The following is a 24,152-nucleotide window of genomic DNA, read 5'->3' as shown; positions in this document are numbered from 1 at the left end:
ATTTATTAATAATTATTAATTAAAAGGATTTTAAAATTAATTAATTAATTAAAAAAGAAAGTACTTTTATATTACTTAAAGTTATAAATCTTATTAAAAGAAAAAGATATTAAAATAAAAAAATAAAAAATAAAAAACTATAATAATAATAATAATAATAATTTACTTATAAAAGTAATAAAAAGTAATAGATTTTTTATATATTAAATTTAAAGTAATAAAATTAAATATTTTTTAAATATAAAAAGTAATATTATAATTAATAATTTAAAATTATTTTATTAAAAAGTAAAAATATCTTTATAGTAATATATAAAGTATAGCTAATAGAGTCTTATAATAAAAATAATATAATATAATACTTATTTTTTAATATATTATATATAAGGTATTATATATAATATTAAAAAAATATAATAATTTTAAAAGTAAGTCTTAAAGTTATATAATACTATTACCTTTAACTTTATAATTTAATTAAATAAATAGCCTTAATTTATAAATATAAAAAGATATTTTTTCTAGCTTTAGTAAGCTAAATACCTTTTTTATTATTACTTAATTAAAGTAATTAATACTAAAGCTTTAACCCTAAAGGCCTAATTTTAAATAAGCTAAAGATTATAAAAACTAATATAAAATATAATACTATATAATTAATATTAATAATAGCTATAACTATTTAATTAAAGCAGTTAATACCTATATATCTAGCTTTTTAATTAAAATTTATAGCTTTAAGCTTAATATTATATTAATCTTTTAATCTTTCTTAAAATATTATAAAATTATAAAAAAATACCTATTATATATTAATAAACTATTAATAATATAATAAGTTAATTTTATAATTTTTAATTATTAAATATAGCTACTTAATATTAATAAAAATAGAGCTAAAAATAAAGCCTTTAATAACTATATTATAAATTAAATATATATATTAAAAGACTTAATAAATTACCTAAAATAAAGTTAATACTTATTAAAGTAATAACAGGCTTTTATTAATAGTATTATATTAAGTAGTAATAATAATTAATATTAGCTATAGTTTATAAAATTAAAATATATAGTTATAGTAATTAAATTATAAATATAAATATTATATTATAAGAATTAAAGGCTATTATAATATAAAAAAGAGAAAGTAAAAAGTAAAAAGGTAAATTAAGAAATAAAGGTTTTAGTATTAAGAAAAAAACTGTAAATATTAATAAGCTAAAGCTAGCTTAATAAGTTAATAATAAATTAAATTAAGTCTTAAAATAATATAAAGTAATATAAAAAATATAAATTAAAAGTAAATATAGCTAATTAATATTTAAAAAAATTACTTTATATTTACTTTTTATTTTAAAATAGTATTATACTTTAATATTTAAGTATAACTAGTCTTAATTTAATAATATAAAAATAGTATTATAATAAGCTTTAAAAATACTTATTTAATTAAAAATAATATAAATTAAAGTCTTTATATTAAAAATAAGAATTTAAAAACCTTTTTTTTTTAAATAATTAACTTTAATAATATTTTAAAATTTTAATAAAAAATCCTTTAAAACTATTTAATTAAATAAATCTTTAAGACTTTATTATAAGATATTTTTATATTATTAATATTTTAAACTTTTATAAAAAACTTAATAATTATAATAGCTATTAATATAATAGTTTTATAAAAAATAAATATAAAAAATACTTTTAAAAGCTTATATAAAGTATAAAAAAGTAATATAATTATATTAAAATAATATAAATTAACTAATTATTATATACTTATTAAAATAAACTTTATTAATATTTCTTTTTTATTTAATAAAATAAATACTTTTTTTATAAAAATAAAAACTTAATTAATTATAATAACTTTAGCTATAATAGTTACTTAACTTTAAGCTTTTATTATAACTATTTAAAACTATTATAAACTATATACTATAATTAATAATATTACTTTATATATAAAGATCTTTAATAGTAATAATATTATTAAATATCTCTATTACTTTAAGTATTATATAAATAATTTTAATATATTTAAAGAAAAATAAGTAATAATTATAAAAGCTTTTATTATTCTTTTTTTTATTAAAAATATATATTAAGCTTATAAAAGCTATAGTTAAGAAAAAGTAAAGAAAAATCTTAAAGAAATATTTATAATTAAAGATAATACTACCTTTAATAGCTTAAAGGCTAAGCTTAAAAAGCTAAACTTAAAATAACTTTTAAATAACTATCTTTAAATAATTAAATAGTTAATATACTATTAGTTTAAATTTAAAAAGCTAAAAACTAATTATAAAAATATAATAATTTAATTTAAAAATATCTTAAATACTATATATTAAAAAGTCTTAAATAAAGTTTTACTTTAATTTAAAAAGAGTTAAAAGAAAATAAAAGCTATATTTTATAATAAACTTACTTAAATAATTAAGTAAATAGCTAATAATAAGATCTTTAAAGCTAAAAATTATTATTATTTTAAGGATATTAAAAATATTTTTATAATTTTATAAAATACTAAAGTAAAATCTATAAAAATAGTTTTTAAGTAAATCTTTAAAAAAAAGTAAAAAATAATTATAAAAGTTACTATAAATAACTTTATTAACTTAATAAAAAAAATATAAATTAATACCTTTAATAAACTTAAAAGTACTTTTTAAAAAATAATAAAAAAAATAATTATAAAATAATTAAATAAAAAGGCTATAAATTAAATAATAATTTAGTTATAATATATTATAATCTAAACTTATTTAATAGCTATTAAATAAAATAATTAAATAAAAAAGAATTATAATATAAAAGTAAATATAAATTATATTAATTAAAAGTAATAATACTTATATTAATATTATAATAAAAAAAAGCACTTTTTTAAAACTTATTATAATTTAAAGTATAATAAAAAAAATAAATTAATAAATTATAATATAATTAGTAAAATAGCTTAAATAAAATATTAAAAAATACTAATTTTAACTTATTTAATATATAAAGTAAAAAGTAACTTTAAAGTTAAAAAGCTAATTTATATATAGGTTTTTAAATTTCTTAAATCTTATTTTATTATAATTACTAAGTAAATAATAGCTTATAATAATATAAAAGTTAGCTAAAATATATAAAATAAAGTTATAAGTATTATTTAAAAATACTTAAAAAAATAGCTAAACTTTAAGCTTTATATATTACTATATATTTATTTAAGAAATAATACTTAATTACTTATAGAAATTACTAATAAATTATATAATAAAACCTAGCTTAAAGCTTTAAAGTTAATATAAATAAACTTTATTATATTTAATAATAGCTTAAATATAAATTTAAAAAATTAAAAGCTTTTATTACTTTTTAAAATATAAATCTTTAATATAAATATTAATATAAATATAAAAAAATAAGTATATATTAATAATAAAGAAAAAGTTAAAGCTATTAAAATCTTAAAATAAAAAATAATAATAAATAATTTAAAAAATCTTAGTTTTTTAAAATAAAAAAAAAGACTTAAAGGATTAAATAATCTTAAATTTTATTAACTTTAAATTTATAATAAAATTAAAATAAATCTATATATTAAAAAAATTAATATAATTATTTAAAATATAATAATACTTAATTTTTAATTTAATAAAAAAGTTATAGAAAAACTTAAAAATATAATAAATAATATTATTAAAATCTTATATTAAATAGTTAAGGGTATATAGCTTAATTAATATAACTTAACTTTAATAAATATAATTTAATTTACTAAATAAAACTATAGTAATAATTATTAAAAGTAAATAAATATAATAATTAAAATTTATATTATTTAATTTAAAATTAATAGTAAAGATATAATTAATTAATTAAATAAATATACTTAAAATTATAAAAAGTTTAAATTAAAAAAAAGAAAGTATATAATTATAAAAAATAAAAGTATTTTTTATAAAATAAAAATAATTATTTAAATTATAAATTAATATATAATACTTTAGCTAATTAATTTATAAAAAGGAAATAAAATTACTTATTAAAATATAATAGCTTTTTATAATAAGGATTTAAAAGATATAGTAATTAATAGCTTTAATATAAATACTTATTTTTAAAGTAAAAATAAAGTATTAATATAAAAATAAAAACTATTAAAAATTATAGTTAGGCTTAATAACTTTAATAAAAATATTATAAAAGCTATAATAAATATAAAGTCTAAAGAAAATATTATTTTAAAAAAAATTATAAAAGCTTATAAATTAAAAGTAATTAAAATTAAAGTTATAATAATATTTTATATAAAAAATAAGCTTAAAATAATAAGCTAAGTAAAAGCTAAAATATATTTAATAAATATATAAGTCTTATAATATTTTTTTATTACTTTAATAAAAGTTATTATTTTTTTTATTTTAAAAATACTATTTATAAAATTAACTTAAGTAATATTTAATTACTTATTAAAAAATAAATTAATATTATTAATTTATTAGCTAAATAATATAAAGTTTATTACTTTAATTATAAAATTAATTAAATAAAAGTTAATATAAATTAAAATTAAAAAATTAATTAATTTAAAATAAATATTAATTTTTATATTAAGCTAAAAGTTAAAAGTATATTAAGCTTAAAAAAAGATAATATTTTACTTTTAATTAAAATAATAAGCTAAAAATCTATAAATAAAGTTATTAAATTAATTATTAAAAAAAGTATAAAATAATATAAAAAAGTCTTTAAAGCTACTTTTTAAAAAATTAAATAATATTAAAATATAATTAATTAAATTAAAAAGAAATTAAATAAAAATAAAAATATAAATATAATAAATATTAAAGTTAATATAATATATAAATAAAAAGGAATTAAGATTTATTTTATAAATAATATATTATTAAATAAGTTAATTTTAAATAAAGACTTTTTATAAAAAAAGAAAAAATAAATAAAAATTAAAAATATATTAAATATAATAATAAAAGACTTTAAATAAATTATTTTTAAGTTTTTTAAAATAAAAAAAAAAGTAAATTAAAAAAAAAAGCTTTTAAAATTAAAAAATTAAATATATAATATACTAACTAAAGCTAAGTTAAATATATTTTTTAAAGTAATATATAATTAAAAAGCTATATTAATATAAAACTTTATAAAATATAAATAACTAAACTTAATTATAGCCTTTTTTTAAGTCTTAAAAGTTATATTTTATAAAGTATAATAAGCTAGAAATATTTTTATTTTTAAAAAATATAAAGTAATAATTATTAAGCTATTAAAAAAATAATTTACTTAAAAAGTTTTAGAAAAATCTTATAATATTTATTAAAACCTTTAATTTTTAATTATTAAAAAAAATAATAATTTTTAATTAATTAACTTTATAACTTTAATAAATAAAGTAATTATAAAAAATAGCTTATTTTTACTATATATAAATAAGTTTTTAGCTAATTTTATTATATATAAAGTTATTTTATTATTAAATTTCTTTTTAAAATATAATTAATTTTTTTTAAATAAAAAAAGTAAAGATATAATTATATTTAATATATTAATAAAACTATTAAAAATATATAGTTTATTTTAAAAAGTAATAAATTTAATAATATAATTTATAAAAAATATTATTTATATTTTTAAAAATTTTATTTTAAAAGTTTATAAGGCTTTTTTTAATAATATTTATATTAAAAGACTAATTATTATTTATAAAGATAAATAAATTACTTTAAAAATAAAAAAGTATATTTTTAAATACTTAATTAATATTAATAAAATACTTTTTAATATAAAGTTATTAAAATATATTATTATTAAAAAAAAGTTTTAATTTTATTAAAAAATAATAATAATAATAAAATATCTTTATAATATATATAAAAAAGCCTTTAATAATACTAAAGTAATTAAAATTATAAAATAAAAAAATTATATTAATATTAAAAAGATATAATCTTTTTTTAAAATAATTAAATATTATAAATAATAAATTTATTACTTTATTTAAATTATTAAACTTTTTATAAAATTACTTTAAAAAGATATTAAGTTTTATTAAAGCTAATTAAAATAAAAAGTAATAAATATTTTAAAAGCTAAAATAACTTAACTTTTTTTTTTAATTACTTTTAATTATATAAAAAAAATAAAAAAAGTTATTTTTATAGTTAATATAAGCTTAATTAATTAAAAAATAATATTAATATAAGTTATTAAAAGAAAATATTATTTAATATATTTTAAATTAAAGTTATAAAATAAAGCTAATTTAATATATAATATAATAAAAAAGAAATATTAAGTAACTTTATATATATTTAAAAGACTTAAAAAAATAATATATAATATTAAGTTTACTTTAAAAATTAATATATAAATCTTAATATATTAATTAAATAGTAAAGTAAATAATATATTAAAGTTTTTTATTTTTTAATAAATTAGCTATTTACTTTTTTTTAACTTTAAAGTAAAGTATATATTAAGCTTAAAAAATAAAATTACTAATAGGCTATTATATAAGCTAGTAAAGCTATTTAATTAATTAAATATAAAAGTTAAAGAAAATATAAAAGATTTTATTAACTTTTACTTTAATATAATTAAAATTAATAAATCCTTTAAAGTCTTAAATAAAAATTATATATTTAAATTAAAATACTTAATTTAATACTTATTAATATTAAAAAGGCTATTAAAAATAATAGATTTTTAATACTATACTTTTTAAAAGTAAAGTAAAGTATTTTTTATTTAAAATTACTAACTTTAAAAATACTTATAAAAGTAATAAAAGTAGCTTTTATTAATTAAAAAAGACTTAGTAATTTAAAAGTAAATAATTAAATAATATTATAAAATTAATAATTATAAAAAGTATAATATAACTATAAACCTTATTAAAAGAAAATATTATTAAAAAAACCTTTAAGAAAATATAATAATTACTATTAAGTCTTATAAGACTTATTAAAAATATTACTTATAATACTTAAAAAAGGAAATTTAATATATAATATTAAATAATCCCTTTATTAAAGTTTATTTTAATATTTAATATATATTAAATAATTAAAAATATAAGTATTTACTTAAAATATATTATAATTTAATAAACTAAATTAAAATTAAGCTATTAAAGGTATTATTAATAAAAGTAATAATATAATTTATTAAAAGCTTTATTTTATATTTTAAGATAATTATAATAGCTATAATAAATAAAGAATTTAAAATAAAAAAAAAACTCTTAAAAGTACTTTAGTAATATAATATAAAGATTATTAAAATATTACTATATAATCTTAAAGTTAATAATTTAAATAAATATAAGTATTATATACTTTAAAAAGTATTAAAAAAGCTTAAATATAAAAAGAAATATATTTAAGTAAATAATTTTAAATATACTTTATTTATTAAATAAATAGCTTTAAAAAAGTTATATAAATTTTTACCTTTTTATTTTATATATAGCTAAAAGCCTATATACCCTTTAAAAGTTAAGTATTTTATATAATAATTAATTAATTAAAATACAGTTAATATATTAAAAAAAAAGCTTAAAGTATAAATCTATATTTTAAAAATAAAAAAGTTAAATATAAAAAAAGCTAAAGTAAAAATTACTAAATATTAATAAAAAGCAGTAACTTAATATAATAATAAACTTTAATATAAAATATAATAATAGCTATTATAAATTAAAGACTTTATTTTTAAATATAATATATTAAAAATAAATAATATATTAATTAAATATAAGTTAATTAAAAAATAAAATAGCTTATTTTATATTATTAAATATTATTTAAAAGCTAACTTTTATATATTTTAAAAGCTAGGTATAATATTACTTTTAAGTAAATTAATTTATAAAAACTAGCTTTAAAAGTTTATTAAAAATAAAAATAAATAATAAACTTATAAAAAGGACTTAAAGCTAAATAAAAAAGTAAGAAATATTATACTTTTATAAAGCTTAATTTCTAGTATTAAAAGTATTAAATTAAATAATTAGCTAAAGTTAAAAGTAATTTAATTAATACTATAAATTAAAGTAATTTTTAATTTTAAAAATAAAATTAATAGTAATAAAAATAAAAGGGAAGATTTAAATATATTAAATTTAATATTAAATTTATATAAAAAACTATTAATATACTTTAAGATATAGCTAAAAGAGCTTTTAAAAGCTAAAAAAGATACTTATAAACTAATTAATTAATCCTAGGATTAATTAAAAAAAGTAAAAACTAAAAGCCTTTAGCTTTATAATAGCTAAAATATAAAAAATAAAGCTAATAATACTAAAAGTATTTAATATTAATTATATTTTTAATAAAAAAGAAAAAAGTAAATAATAATAAAAAAAAAAGATAAAAATAACTACTTTTATAAAAACTTATAATCTTTATAAATAGTTATTTAATTATATTAAAAAAAAAAAAGTAAAATTATAAATTATAAATTATAATAAAAATTATAAAAGCTTAAAAAAAAAATATAAAATTTAGCTAAAATAAAAAAAAAATATTAAATAAAAAAGCCTTAAAAAATATAAATAAAAGACTAAAAGTAAATAATTATTTAATATATAAGAAAAATAAGCCTTTAAATAGCTAGTATTTTACTAAAATAAAAAATATAAAGTTTAAATTTAAAAAAAATAAATTAGCTTTAATATACTTTAAAAACTTAAAATTTAAATTAAATATTACTTAAATACTTAAATAATATAAAAGATATATTAAAAATATACTTTTAATATCTTAAATAAGTATTAAATATATTTTAAATTCTTTAAATATAATATTAAAATTATAGATTTTTAAAATATAAACTTTAAAGAATTTAAATAAAATAAGATTTATTATAAAAAGAATATAATCTTAAAAGCTAAAGTATTAATTAATTACTTAATTTTATAAATCTTATATTAAAAACTTAATTTTTATTATTTAAAAATACTTTATTTTTTACTTTTTAATTATTTAATTATAAATTTAATACTTTTAATTATTATTATATTATTTAGTTTATTACTTTATAGTATTATAAGCTATTAATAAGTAATTTTTAAAAAAAATTAAAAGTTTAATTAATTTATAAATATTTAATAAAATTCTCTAGCTTATAAAAAAAAACCTACTTTAATAATACTATCTTTTTTTAATAAAAAAACCTTAAAAAAGCTAAATAAAAAGTTATTAACTTAATAAATAAAAAGAAAGTATTAATTATAATTAGCTTTTATATTTTAAATATAATTAAAATATTAACTACTTTAAAAACCTTTAATTAAAATATAATAATAAAAAAACTAAAAGAAATATTTATTATTTTAATTAATAATAAAAAAGTAAAAATTAATATAATTTTAATATATTTTAAAATTATAAAAACTAAAAAAACTAATTAAAAAACCTTTAAAGTAAAGCTTACTTTTAATAAGCTTAAAAAAAAACTAGCTTTAATAATAAGTAAACTTAATTAAAATATATATAAGCTAAAGTAATTAATAAATATACTTAATAAGCTATATAGTAAAAGTAATATTACTTTAGCTAGTAAATATAAATATTCTTTTTTAAAAAGTAAAAGCTAATTTAATAATTAATATTAAAAAGTTAAAAAAAGAAAAATATAAAAGCTTAATATATAAAGGATATTATATTTAATTAAAAGCTATATTAATATAAATTTAAATATTAAAAAAATTAAAAATTTAAAAAATTAATTAATATAAAAAGTAATATAAAAAATAATAATATATATAAATATATAAAAAGTAAAGTTTTTAAAATCTTTTATATTAATTTAAATATTATTATATAATTACTAGTAATAATTAACTTTATAAAAGAACTTAAACTTATAAATATAATAATTAATAACTATAATAAAATTTAAAATAGCTTTTTTTTCTTTTTTTTAAAAAGTTAAAGCTATTAAAAGCTTTAGTAAATATAATAATAAATATTAGTATTAAAAAGTTAAAGTAATAAAAAAAATTAATTAAATAAAAAGAGTTAAAGTAAAAATTAAAAAAATAAAAAAAAAAAAAATAAAAATAAAAAGTAATAAAAAAAAAGATTTTAAATTTAAAATAAAAGCTTTAAGTATTTAATTATAATAAATTATTAATATAGCTATATAAAGGGTTTTTATAAATATAAAAAGCTTTTTTTTTTTTTTTTTTAATTTTTTTTTAAAGGGTTTTTATAAATATAAAAAGCTTTTTTTTTTTTTTTTTTAATTTTTTTTCTTTTTTTTATTTAATATATTATTTATTTCCTGCTTTATTAATTAATTTACTTTTTTACTTTTATACTTTAAGGCTATTTAAAGCTATTTTCTTTTTATACTAACTTATACTTTTATTATTATAAATTTTATATTTATATATATATTTTTTTTATTATATTAAGATTAAAAATATTTAATTAATTAATTTTATATTTTTTAAATCTTATAAAAGCCTTATTATATTAATAACTTATTTTACTTTTAAAATAATTACTATTTTTTACTTTTAATTCCTTATAATAATATTTAATAATAGCTATTAAATTAATAAGTCTTTATATATATATAATAAAAACCTTAGCTCTTTTAATTAAAAAACTTAAATTACTTAGCTTATATTTAAAAAAAATAATAAGTATTATTTTTTTTATTTTATTAATTAAACTATATAATATTTAATTATTTATAATAGATATTATATTAAAAATAATAAAAAAGACTTTTATAATATTAAAAAATATAATAATATTAATAACTTTTACTTTAATATAGCTTTTATAATATAGCTAGCTATAGTTTATTTATAAAAAAATTAAAAAGACTTTAAATTATTTAATTTTTTAATATATAATATTACTTATACTTTTAAATAATATAAAGTAATTATTAAAAAAGCATTAATATTAAATAGCTTTAAAAAATAATTAAAAAATAATAAAACTAATATAACTTAACTTAATTACTATTTTTTATTAATTTAATTACTTAAGTAAATAAAGTAAAGCTAATATATTAGTAATAAGGCTTTAATATAGCTTTTAATAATAACTTTATATAAAATAATTAATATTTATTATATTTATAAGTAAGCCTTTATTATTTAAAGTAATAAAAGCTTTATTAACTTACTTTCTTTAGTTAATATTAAATAATTAAATAAATAATATTATAAAAAAAAGCTTTTAAATAAAGTATTAAAAGTTAAAATAAACTTTAACTTTTATACTTTCTTTATTAATTAAAAGCTTATAGTTATTAAAAAAAAGTTTATTAACTTAATAATTTACTTTAATAATATTAAATATTAAATTTTTATTTTATAAAATTAAATAAAAAGCTAATTTTATATTTTTAATATTTATAAAATAAGCTAAATATTTTATATTAAGGCTATAGTTTTAGCTTAAAAAGAATAGCTAATAATATATAATATTTTATATAACTTTAATTATTTTATATTTTTATTAATATATTAGCTTAACTTTAATAATTATAAATTACTATTTATTTAATTATTTAATATAATAATATAATTTTATATTAATTTTAAATATATAATTATAAAAAGATTTAAATTATTTATTATATTAAATATTAATAATAAAAAAGAGTCTTTTTAATAAAAAGCCTATTTATAATATAGTAATTAAATACTAATTCCTTAAAAGACTATAAAACCTAGTCTTATTATATATTAAAAAGATTTAATATATTTTTTAATTTAAATAGTAATTTTTAAAAAGCTTAAAGTAATATTTAAAAAATATTTTTATTAAAAAAAAGGAAAAAATAATAAGCTAATTAAAGCTATATTTTAAAAAAAAATATTTAAATAAGCTAAATTACTAAAGTAAAAGTAAAGTATTTTTTAAAACTTAAATAAGCTATAGCTATTTAGTTATTTTAAAAAATATAATTATATTTATATTAAAAAGCTAAACTTAAAAATAAAGCTAAATTAAAGTAAATATATATTTTAATAAACTAGATTTAAGTCTTATAATAATATATTTACTTAAAAAAAAAGAGTTTTATAAGCCTATTACTATAATAAAGCTAATTTAAGTAATAAGCCTTTAAATTACTAAGCTTATAAAACTTAAAGTAAATATTTATAAAACTATATTAAATTTTAATAATATTTCTTTTTAATTTAAGCTTTAATAAGTAATTAATCTATTTAATTAATTAAGCTTTTTTTTATAAAAGTTATTATTAATTTTTATTTATAACTAGGATTATAATTTAATAAAATTAATATATTTATTTCCTTTACCTTTAAAGACTTTTTTACTTTTAAAATCTTTTATATTTTTAAAAACTTAAATTTACTTAATTTATATAATAATTATAAAGCTAGCTTTAAAATCCTTTATAATAAGCTTACTTTTTTAAGTTAATAAAAAACTTATTTAATATTTTTAAATTACTTTTAATAAAAAAAAAAAAAACCTATTTAATATTTTTAAACTTTAAATAATTTTATTATTAATTAGTAATTAATTAAAGTTATTTTAATAAAGTAATTAATACTTATAAGCTTTACTTTATTATTAAAATTAAATAATTATATAAATCTTAAGTTATTTATATATTAATTAAAATATTAAAGCTTTAATCTTTTTCTTTTTTTATTTTTATTACTTAATATTAAATATACCTTAAAGCTAATTATATAATTAAGCTTATAATTAAAAAGCTAAAAACTAGTAATTTATTTAAATTTAATATTAAGTTAAATTATTATTATAGTTATAATTAATAAGCCTATAGCTATTAAAAATACTTTATATATAGCTTACTATAAGATAATAAATAAAAATAAAAAAGCTATAAAAAAGATAATTAAAAACTTAAAGATTTATATTTATAAAATAATTAAAGAATTAAAAATATAATATTTATTTATTTAAAAAATCTTTAAATACTTTTATTTTTTAATTTTAAAGATTTAAGCTAGTTTTATATTTATTAAGCTAATAAGCCTTAATTAATAAAATAATATTTAAAACATTATAATAATTACTTTTTATTTTAAAGCTTAGCTAAGTTAATTATATAAAAAATAAATAATAATAAAAAATTAAAATTAATATAAAAAAGTTAAATAATCTTTTAAAATAATAATTAATTAATTAATTAATTATAAAAAATATATTAAAGTAAAAAAGCTTATTATATATATATAATAGCTTTTAGTAAATTACTTACTTAATATAGTTTTTTAAATATAAAAGTATATATTAAAATTATATAAAAATTTATATAATAATTAAAGTATATAGCTTAAAGTAAAAAGTCTAGCTTTATTAATAAAAATAAAAAACTATTTATTTTAATAAATATAAAAAGATAAAATATTAAAAAGAATTTTAGCTTTTTTATATTTTTTTAAATTAAATTTTATATATTTTATTTTTATATTTAATATTATTAAATTAATTATTTAACTTTTTATTTAATAATAAAAATCTTATTTTAATTAAATTTTTATAGCTAGTTATATTAAGTTTATAATTAAAAATATATTAAAAAATATTATTTTTTATAATTTTTTTTTTATTATTATTTTTTACTTTTAAATTAATAAAATAATTTAAAGTTAATAATATAATATAATTAAACTTATAAAATTTTAAAATAAATAAATTTTATAAAAAATTAAATTAAATTATAATAAAATATAAAATTAAAAAAATTTTATTTTTATTAATAATTAAATTAAATACTTTTTAAAATATTTATAATACTTTTTATATTAATTTTATAAAAAAAATAATAAAAGACTTTTTTTTATTTTAATTATTATAAAAAATTAAATTTAAATTAAAATTAATATTATAAAAAGATAATTAAAAATTAATAAAAAAATATATAATAAAAAAAGAATTAATAATAAAAAATATAAAAAAAATAAAAAAAAATAAAAATATATTTATTAAATAAAAAAAGTAATTAATTTTTATTTAAAAATTATTAAAAAATATAATAAATATTAAAGTATTTATAAAATATAAAAAAAAATAAAAAGATTTAATAATATATAATAAGTTATAATAAATATAATAATAATAATAAAAAGAATTATATATTATAAAAATTTAAATTAAATTTAAATTAAATTTAATTTTTATTTATTTAAAACATAAAAAAACTTAAATTAAAATATTTTTAAATATTAATATTAATAGTTTTTTTATTATTAAGATTTTTATTAATTTTATTTTTATTATTATTAAGATTTTTATCCCCAGTTTAACTACTGTTTTATTATTAATTTCACTTTATCTACAGTTCAGATATAAGGGCAGTTAGTTATATGCCTAGGCATATGCATTTAATTAATAGAGCTAGTTATTATTAACTTCAGGTTAATTTAGCTTTCGCCGACTAACTTATATAAATAGAGTTAACCTTCTTCCTTTAATTCTGACTTTTATAGAACCTTTACAGAACTAGGCCCGGTTACAAGGGTTAATTAAAGATCTTTTAGCAGGGGTAAAGGAAGAAGGTTAATATAGCTGCTAAAGGGCGGTACTTATATTACTTAATTAAGGCAGTAATTATATTACTTAAGGCAGATAAACCTTAACTAATATTAACTCCTATAATTCTAGCTTACTATAAGGGCTTTACTATTTAAGCTATTATATAAAAAGTTAAAAGCTTAATAGCTTTAAATAAGGCTAATAGTAATTAAAAAAAAAAAAAAATTAAGATTTTTATTAATTTTATTTTTATTATTATTAAAATCTTTATTAACTTTATTATTATTATTATTAAAATTTTTATTATTATTATTATAATTATTATTAATATAAATATTAAAATTATAAAAATAATAATATTTATTATAATATATAAAAAAATTAAAAAGTAATTAAAAATATAAATTAAAATATAAATTAAAATAAATATATTTTTAAAATTAATAATAGTTTTTATAAAAACTTAAATATTACTTATTTAAGCTTTTAAAGCTTAATAAATAATTTAAAAATCTTTTTATATATTTAAAAAAAGCTATATATTAATAATAATAAGCTTAAAGCTAATTAAAGTATTATTTAAATTAAAAAAAATAAAAAAAAAAAAAACTATTATTAAATTAAAATTATATAAAATAAATAAAAATAATAATAAATTTAAATATATATAAAAAATTATTATAAATATATATAATTTAATTTAAAATTTAAAAATTATAATTTATATTAAAAAAATAATAAAATTATTAAATAAAACTTATAAAATAATTTTAAAATTTAAATTTTTTATAATTTTTTTTAATAAAAAAATTATATTAAATAATAATATATTTATTTAAAATTATTTTTTTATTAATAATATAAATATAATTTTTAATAATATTTTAAATTTTTTAAAAAATTAATATAAATTTAAATTTATTATAAATAAATTATTATATTATATATAATTAAATTTAATTTTAATATATAAAATATAAATAAAATATTTATTAAAAATATAATTAATAATATAATTATAATTTAATAAATAATTAATATATTATTTATATAAAAATAAAATATTTATAAAAAATATAAAATTATAATTAAAATTAATAAAAATTAAAATATAATTTAAATATAATTTATATTAAAATAAATTTTAAAAAATAAAAAATTTTAAAAAAAAAAAATATATAAAATATAAAAATAAAATTTTTTATAAAAATTATTAATAAAATAAAAAAAAAAAAAATAAATAAAAATAAATAATATATTAAATTTATAATATTATAATTTAAAAAAAAAAAAAAAAAATTAAATAAAAAATTTAAATTATTATAAAATAAAAAAAATTATAAATATTAATTAAATAATAAATAAAATTTATAAATATTAATTAAATAATAAATAAAAATTTTTTTATATATAATATAATAAATAAATAAATTTAAAAAAATAAATATTTAATTTATATTTAAATTTAAATTAAAATTAAAAAGATTTTATAAAATATTTTATATAAATTTAAATTAAAATTTTAATTTTTTTAAAAAATATTAAATAAATTATAAAAAAAAAAAATATATTAAAAATTTAAATTTTAATTTAAATTTTTATAAAATTAAATAATTTTTAAATTTAAAATAAATTTAAATTAAAATTAAAAATTAACTATATTTTATATATTATTATAAAAATATTTTATTTTTTTAATAATAGTATTTTAAAAAGTTTTTTTAAATAATATTATAATAAGTTTTAATTTTTTTTTTTTTTTTTAAAAATTTTAAAAAAAAAAAATATATAAAATATAAAAATAAAATTTTTTATAAAAATTATTAATAAAATAAAAAAAAAAAAAATAAATAAAAATAAATAATATATTAAATTTATAATATTATAATTTAAAAAAAAAAAAAAAAAATTAAATAAAAAATTTAAATTATTATAAAATAAAAAAAATTATAAATATTAATTAAATAATAAATAAAATTTATAAATATTAATTAAATAATAAATAAAAATTTTTTTATATATAATATAATAAATAAATAAATTTAAAAAAATAAATATTTAATTTATATTTAAATTTAAATTAAAATTAAAAAGATTTTATAAAATATTTTATATAAATTTAAATTAAAATTTTAATTTTTTTAAAAAATATTAAATAAATTATAAAAAAAAAAAAAATATATTAAAAATTTAAATTTTAATTTAAATTTTTATAAAATTAAATAATTTTTAAATTTAAAATAAATTTAAATTAAAATTAAAAATTAACTATATTTTATATATTATTATAAAAATATTTTATTTTTTTAATAATAGTATTTTAAAAAGTTTTTTTAAATAATATTATAATAAGTTTTAATTTTTTTTTTTTTTTTTATTTTTTAATATTTTTTTTTTTTAAATATAATTTCTTTTTTTTAAATTTTAATTAAAATTTTAAAAAAATTTAAAAAGTTTAAAAAATTCTTTAATTTTTTTTTTTTTTTATATATTATAATAAATATTATTATTTTTATAATTTTAGTATTTATATTAATAGTAATTATAATAATAATAATAAAAATCTTAATAATAATAATAATAAAGCTAATAAAGATTTTAATAATAAAAAAAATAAAGTTAATAAGAATTTTAATAATAAAAAAAATATTAATATTAATATTTAAAAGTATTTTAATTTAAGTTTTTTTATATTTTAAGTAAATAAAAATTAAATTTAAATTAAATTTAATTTAAGTTTTTATAATATATAGTTTTTTTTATTATTATTATTATATATATTATAGCTTATTATATATTATTAAATCTTTTTAATTTTTTTTTATATTTTATAAATATTTTAATATTTATTATATTTTTTAATAATTTTTAAATAAAAGTTAATTACTTTTTTTATTTAATAAATATTAAAAAAATAAAATATCTTTATAATAATATATAAAATATAGCTAATAAGGTCTTATAATAAAAATAATATAATATAATACTTATTTTTTAATATATTATATATAAAGTATTATATATAATATTAAAAAATATAATAACTTTAAAAATAAGTCTTAAAGTTATATAATACTACTTTTAATTTTATAATTTAATTAAATAAATAGCTTTAATTTATAAATATAAAAAGATATTTTCTTTAGCCTTAATAAGCTAAAGGCTTTTTTTATTATTATTTAATTAAAGTAATTAATATTAAAGCTTTAACTTTAAAGGCTTAATTTTAAATAAATTAAAAATTATAAAAACTATTTAAAGATATTATATTATATAATTAATATTAATAGCTATAATTATTTTATTATAGTAATTAATACTTATATAAATAGTAATTTAATTAATATTAATAATCTTAATATTAATAATATTTTTAATTTATATACTTTCTTTTAATATTTAAATATTATAAATAAAGACTTATTATATTAAAAAGATAAAATATCTTTATAATAATATATAAAGTATAGCTAATAAGGTCTTATAATAAAAATAATATAATATAATACTTATTTTTTAATATATTATATATAAAGTATTATATATAATATTAAAAAATATAATAACTTTAAAAGTAAGTCTTAAAGTTATATAATACTACTTTTAACTTTATAATTTAATTAAATAAATAGCCTTAATCTATAAATATAAAAAGATATTTTCCCTAGCTTTAGTAAGCTAAAGGCCTTCTTTATTATTACCTAATTAAAGTAATTAATATTAAGGCTTTAACTTTAAAAGCCTAATTCTAAATAAGCTAAAAACTATAAAAACTATCTAAAGATATTATATTATATAATTAGTATTAATAGCTATAACTATCTTATTATAGTAATTAATACTTATATAAATAGTAATTTAATTAATATTAATAATCTTAATATTAATAATATTTTTAATTTATATATTTTCTTTTAATATTTAAATATTATAAGTAAAAACTTATTATATATTAATAAATTAATATTAATATAATAAGTTAATCTTATAATCTTTAATTATATTATAAAGTTTTTAAATATATAAAATATATCTATTATACTAACTATTATAAATAAATTAAAGGCCTTAAAAAACCTAGCTAATTACTTAAAGCAGGATTAAGACTTATTAATAAAGTAATAGGCCTTTATTATAGCTATTAGATTAAGTAGTAATAATAGCTAATACTAGGTATAGTTTATAAAATTAAAATATATAATTAAAGTAATTAAATTAATAATATAAATATTATATTATAAAAATTAAAGGCTATTATAAAGTAAAAAAAAGGAAATAAAAAGAAAAAAAGAAATAAAAAAGTAAATTATAAAATAAAGGTTTTAATATTAAGAAAAAAACTATAAATATTAGCAGGCTAAAGCTAGCTTAATAAGTTAGTAATAAATTAAATTAAGTTATAAGGTAATATAAAGTAATATAAAGAATATAAATTAAAAGTAAATATAGCTAATTAATACTTAAGAGACTTATTATATATTAATAAATTAATATTAATATAATAAGTTAATTTTATAATTTTTAATTATATTATAAAGCTTTTAAATATATAAAATATATTTATTATATTAATTATTATAAGTAAATTAAAAGCCTTAAAAGATTTAATTAATTACTTAAAATAAAATTAAAACTTATTAATAAAGTAATAAGCTTTTATTATAGCTATTAAATTAAGTAATAGTAATAGCTAATATTAAGTATAATTTATAAAATTAAAATATATAGTTAAAGTAATTAAATTAATAATATAAATATTATATTATAAAAATTAAAAATTATTATAAAGTAAAAAAAAAAAAATTAAAAAAAAAAAAATAAAAAAGTAAATTATAAAATAAAAGTTTTAGTATTAAAAGAAAAACTATAAATATTAATAAGTTAAAGCTAGCTTAATAAATTAGTAATAAATTAAATTAAATTATAAAATAATATAAAGTAATATAAAAAATATAAATTAAAAGTAAATATAGCTAATTAATATTTAAGATTTAATAAATATATTTTTATTTTTTTTTACTTTTTTTATATTTTTTATTATTAATATCTTTTTTATTATATATTTTTTTATTAGTTTTTAATTATCTTTTTATAATATTAACTTTAATTTAAGTTTAGTTTTTTATAATAATTAAAATAAAAAAAGGTTTTTTATTACTTTTTTTATAAAATTAATATAAAAAATATTATAAATACTTTAAAAGGTATTTAATTTAATTATTAATAAAAATAAAATTTTTTTAATTTTATATTTTATTATAATTTAATTTAGTTTTTTATAAAGTTTATTTATTTTAAAGTTTTATAAATCTAGCTATATTATATTATTAACTTTAAACTATTTTACTAGCTATTATTTTTTATTATATATTTTTTAATATTATTATTAAATATAAATATATATAACTTATATTACTTTTAGCTATTTTTAAAATTATATTATAAATTATATTATTTTTTTTTATTTAATATTTTACTTTTAATATATTTATTAATATATTAAATAGCTTTTATTTTATATTTATAAAATAAGTAATTTAAGCTAAATTTAATTATTAATAAAACTTTATTATTAAATAATATTTATATTATAATTAAATAAATAAGCTAATTAAATTAATAAAAAGCTATAAAAAATTATAATATTAATTATACTTTTTAATTTATTTATTTTATTTTTTTATTAATTTAAAAATAATATATTATAAAAAGGTATTATTATATATTTATAAGTTTATAAAATATTTTTTAAAACTTATTTAGTTAATTTAAGTTTTTATTTAAAATTATATTTTTAAAAAATTTATAAAACTTTTATTAATAATTTTAAAATCTTTAAGTATATATTTTAATTAATATAATTATTATTACTTTAAGCTAAATTAGCTTTAATAATTTATTAATAATAACTATAAAAAAGGTAAAGTTAGCTTTAATTTAAGTTAATAATTTAATTATAAAATTAATTAATAATATTAATTAATATTTATTTAAAATAAGTAATTATTATAAAAAGCTTTAATATTATTATTTATTTTTATAAGTATTATTATAATAATAATTTTTATAAAATTTATATATATTTTAAAATATATTATTTTAATAATAGTTTTTATATAAAACTTAAAAAGTATTATTTTTTTTTAAGTAATTTTATATAAGTAATTTATAAATTTATTAAATAATTATAATAATTAATAGTTTTTATATAAATAATTAAATTTAATTTTTATTAAAAAGATAAAATATTTTTATAATAATATATAAAGTATAGCTAATAAGGTCTTATAATAAAAATAATATAATATAATACTTATTTTTTAATATATTATATATAAGGTATTATATATAATATTAAAAAATATAATAACTTTAAAAATAAGTCTTAAAGTTATATAGTACTGCCTTTAACTTTATAATTTAATTAAATAAATAGCTTTAATTTATAAATATAAAAAGATATTTTCCTTAACTTTAGTAAGCTAAAGGCTTTCTCTATTATTACCTAATTAAAGTAATTAATATTAAAGCTTTAACCCTAAAAGCCTAATTCTAAATAAGCTAGAAACTATAAAAACTATTTAAAAATATTATATTATATAATTAGTATTAATAGCTATAACTATTTTATTATAATAGTTAATATTTATATAAATAATAATTTAATTAATATTAATAATCTTAATATTAATAATATCTTTAATTTATATACTTTCCTTTAATATTTAAATATTATAAGTAAAAATTTACTATATATTAATAAATTAATACTAATATAATAAGTTAATCTTATAATCTTTAATTATATTATAAAGCTTTTAAATATATAAAATATATTTATTATACTAATTATTATAAGTAAATTAAAGGCCTTAAAAGACCTAGCTAATTACTTAAAGCAGGATTAAGACCTATTAATAAAATAATAGGCCTTTATTATAGCTATTAGATTAGGTAATAATAATAGCTAATACTAAGTATAGTTTATAAAATTAAAATATATAATTAAAGTAATTAAATTAATAATATAAATATTATATTATAAGAATTAAAAGCTATTATAAAGTAAAAGAAAGAAAATAAAAAAAAAAAGAAAAAGGTAAAAATAAATTATAAAATAAAGGTTTTAGTATTAAAAGAAAAACTATAAATATTAATAGGCTAAAGCTAGCTTAGTAAATTAGTAATAAATTAAATTAAATTATAAAGTAATATAAAGCAATATAAGGAATATAAATTAAAGGTAAATATAGCTAATTAATACTTAAGTTAATTTTTATATAATAATACTTTTTATTTATTAATATTATAATTTTAAATTTACTTTTTTATTTTTACTTTTTTAAAAAAATACTATTTTTTTTTAATATAATATTTAATTAAATAATATATAAACTTAAGCTTTATATTACTTAATTTTAAAACTTTTATAATATTATATTTATAAGAATCTTTTTTTTTTTAATAAAGTCCTAGCTAGAGTTTTTTTTTTATTAATTTATATTTTAGCTAAATTTAAAATAAAGTTTTTAAATCTTTTAAATAAAGTTTTAATTAAAATTCCTTTTTTATTAACTTATATTTTAATTAAATTTAAATTAAAGTTTTTTAATAAATATATTACTATTAATAATATCTTTATAAGTTTTATAATTTAATTAACTTATTTTATTACTTTTTAATAATCTTAATTTTATTAAAATAATATATTAAGTTAAAAGGCTTTTTTTTAATTAATAATAAAGCTTATAATTATAATAAAATAATAAATTTATTTATTATATTTATTATTTTAAAATCTTTTATATTATTATAAAATATTTAAGATTTTTATAATTTATTAAAATTATAAATAGCTTTTAAACCTTTTATAGCTTTATTAATTATACTTTAAAGTAATTAATTACTATTAATAGCTTTTTATTATAAATTATATAATTTTATTATATTAAGTTTAGTAATATTAAATAATATATAATTAAATATAAAATATCTTTTTTATTTTTTTATAATAAGTAGCCTTTTAAAGCCTTTTTAAAGCTATTAGCTTTTATTATAATCTTTTTATTTAGCTTTTATTATATTAAAATAAGATTTATTATAAAAAGTTCTTTTAATTTATTAAAAGCTATAAATTAATTTAACTTTTATTAAAAAAGAATTTCTTTTTTTATTAAATAATTAAAAAAAATAGCTAGCTTAATAAAGTCTTTAATAAAATTATAATAAAAGTTAATAAACTTTAAAAAGCTTTTAACTCTTTTTAATTATATTAAGAGTTTTTATAATTAAATTACTTTTACTTTTTTTAAATTTAATTAAATAAAGATTTTAATTTTTATAATATACTTTAAGTATTTTACTTTATTTATTATAAACTTATATTTTTTAAAATTAAAGTTTAACTTAATTACTTATAGCTTATATAATATTTCTTTTACTTTTTTTATATAATTATTTTTAAATTCTTTAAAGTAAATTAAAATATTATTTAAGTATATTATTATATAATTACTTAAAGATTAACTTAAAGCCTTATTTATATATTATTAAAAAGTTATTAAAATACTTATTAACTTAAATAATATTATTAGCTATTTAAAAAGCTTAAATTAAATATAAAATATTATAAAATACTTTTTACTTTTTATAATTTATATTTTATAAAAAGCTATTTATATATTTAATTTTATTAATTATTAAGCTTTAGTTAGTAATTTAAATATTTTTTTAATTAAAAAAAATAAATAATAATTTTATTAAATTATTTTATTTAAAGCTTTATAATTTATATAAAAATACTATTTTTTTTTAAGTTTTTTTATTAAAAGTATTAATATTATTATAAATAAAAAGCTAATATAAATCTAGCTTTTATTTATTAAATTAATAATTTAATATTTACTTTTAATAAATAGTTTTATAATATATTATAAAATAGTTTTTATAAAAGCTTTAATTTAAACTTATTTAAGCTTTATTTTAACTTAATATAATAATTTAATTTTTTTTAATAAAAAAAAAATAAAAATACTTTAATTAAATTAAAAAAATCTTAAAAACTATTAAACTTTAATAGTAATTTAAATTAGTTTTTATTTAGCCTAAAGCCTAGCTTTTTTTTTAAAAGGCTTAAATTTTTAAAATATAAGTAATTTCTTTAAAGTTAATAATTATTAATATATTTTATATATCTTTTTTTTATATTTAATATTATATTATATTAATAAATATTAAGTTAATTATTATTATTATTATATTTTTTAATATTACTTATTTATTATTATTTATAATAAGCTTATTTATTACTTTAATTACTATTTTCTTTTTATTTATATAAATATATATATTATAATATACTATTTATAATAATTTAAAAATTATATTTTTTATTTAGCTTAAAATAATATAAAATATAGCTTAGCTTTTTTATTTATTTATATTAATAGTTTTTTAAGTAATTTATATTATAAAAATAATTAACTTTTTAAAAGTTTATTTTTTTTTAATTATTTTTATTACTATTTTAATTTCTTATCTTTTTAATAAGTTTATAATTTTTATATTTAAGTATTATATTATATATTTATTAATTACTTTATAGTAATTATAATTTATATT

Source organism: Fusarium musae, chromosome 5 (genome assembly GCF_019915245.1).
Source record: "Fusarium musae strain F31 chromosome 5, whole genome shotgun sequence".
In the NCBI taxonomy this organism is placed as follows: domain Eukaryota; kingdom Fungi; phylum Ascomycota; class Sordariomycetes; order Hypocreales; family Nectriaceae; genus Fusarium; species Fusarium musae.
This window is presented reverse-complemented; position numbering follows the sequence as displayed.